This window comes from Taudactylus pleione, unplaced genomic scaffold (genome assembly GCF_031769625.1).
Source record: "Taudactylus pleione unplaced genomic scaffold, aTauple2 ptg000763l, whole genome shotgun sequence".
Classification (NCBI taxonomy): domain Eukaryota; kingdom Metazoa; phylum Chordata; class Amphibia; order Anura; family Myobatrachidae; genus Taudactylus; species Taudactylus pleione.
The window spans coordinates 1,154,180-1,156,069 of record NW_028285165.1 but is presented as its reverse complement, the minus strand read 5'-3'; the positions used below and the strand labels follow the sequence as shown (position 1 = coordinate 1,156,069).

General features: G+C 45.3%; 1 pseudogene; it reads right to left on the bottom strand.

Moving 5' to 3' along the window:
- Nucleotides 1–986: 986 nt before the first annotated feature.
- Nucleotides 987–1,600, bottom strand: LOC148476861 (uncharacterized; annotated as a pseudogene).
- Between the last annotated feature and the right edge of the window lie 290 nt (nt 1,601–1,890).

Below are 1,890 nucleotides of genomic sequence, written 5' to 3'. Positions count from 1 at the left end.
CCGCCCCTTTGATAATGAGCTCCGGAGCGACAGAGTTTCTCTGTCACTCCGGGGCTTGCACACACACAATGCGGCCATTGCATGTGCGCAGGGCAAACTATCGAGTCAGTAACGAGCGCATCGGCGCTTGCGACCGACTCTGAATGTGGTCCAATGTGCCTAATTCAGAGATGCATGCTATGTTGATGTCAAACTCATCTGTCAAAGCTGAACTACAAATGTGTGACGATGGATTAGCGATCGCAGAGAGGATTAATTTGCAAAATGTCTGACAGCTGTATTTTGAAAAAGCAATGGGGAGTGGTTAGAAAAATTTGGAGGTGTGTCGGGACCATAATCTGGACGTGCTCAAGTGAGCCTCTGCAAATTCATTTGTAGCTACAGGTGCCCTGGCATCTTAGGTGAGACTCTCATTCAGAGAGAGCATAGGGTTTCTCAGAGGTTGGATGTGCCACCGATGTTTCCGATGTTTTTGATGATGTATGTAAGCGGCAGATGTGAGATGCCAGATGTCGGTGTCTCAGTGCAGAAGACGGCAGGGAAGTCATTAGCATATTTGCTCAAGACTGCTGCATATGGAATCGCGTGCATCTCGGAATTAGGCCCAGTCTGTGTATGTTCTCCTCTTTTTTGCATGAGTTTCATTCTGGTCCTACACTGCAAAAGCATGCTGGCCTGTTACTTGTCTTCTGACAAAATTACCTTTGTGTGTGTTCAAATGGTAGATCACATAGGGCCTGATTCTTAGACGGCTGCTAATACGATCACAACTGTGTTTTCATATGCAACGCAGCTGTGAAAATATGCTAATGTTAGCAAAGATCAGCTGAGCATAAAGATGCCCACTGCTGCCTTTTTACCTGCGTGCAATGACGCATACCTAAGTAAACATCAGTAACATCGAAGCACTTCGTCGGCCATCTTACCCTTGCGGCAGGTCAATAGCTCATTTTTTAACGTTCCATTTTTGTCCAGTTTACTGCCAATCATCTGAGACAGTCCTCTTGCCATGGCACTGCACCCGGCCCATTAAAATAGGCCATATACTCCTCTCTCACCTGTTTGGCCCGTGCAGTGCCTGTGGCTTGCATTGTTGGTGCTGCCACTGATGATATCTGGCCAATCTCCTCCAGATGGTCTGGGTCTTCTAGGATAGCTGTGCCTGATGCCCTTTGTGGGGGTGTTTTTTTTGCCGTAAAAAGTTATGCAGAACACAGCACACCATCACGACCCAGTCTATCTTGTCCATGTGTAGGTTTATGCTGGTGTGGAAAATGCGGAACTGGTTACTAAGGATACCAAAGGCATTTTCCACAATCCTGCGTGCCCGAGAAAGCTGATAGTTGTAGATTTTATTTTCAGATGTCAAACCCCTTTGCGCATATGGCTTCATTACATTTTCATGTAATGCAAAAGCTTCGTCAGCCATAAAAACAAAGTTTAAGCCATGCTTTGTCTCCTCCACTGATGGCAAGTTGAGAGTTTTGGAGATGAGCCTCTCATAGAATGCTGTCTGTTTGAACGACCCACCTTCCGAAGCATGGTCATTCTTGCCATCATCCACAAACACAAACTCATAGTTGGCATTCACAACCACCATGAGAACAATGCTGAAGTACCCCTTGTAGTTCAAATAGTCTGATTCGCTGTTGGCAGGTGGGGTGATACGGATAGGTTTCCCATCGATTGCTCTCCCGCAGTTAGGGAATTTCCAACGCCGTTCAAAGTCTTCAGCAATGGTTTTCCACTCTTCAACTGTATTAGGAAACTAGGGGAAAAAAAATACAAATGTTAAAACATTAACAATTTTTTACTTTAACTTTTCTTTCAATACAGACTCCAAGAACTGGAATTGGCGTCTACACCTGATTTAAGCTGCATTGCTGACAG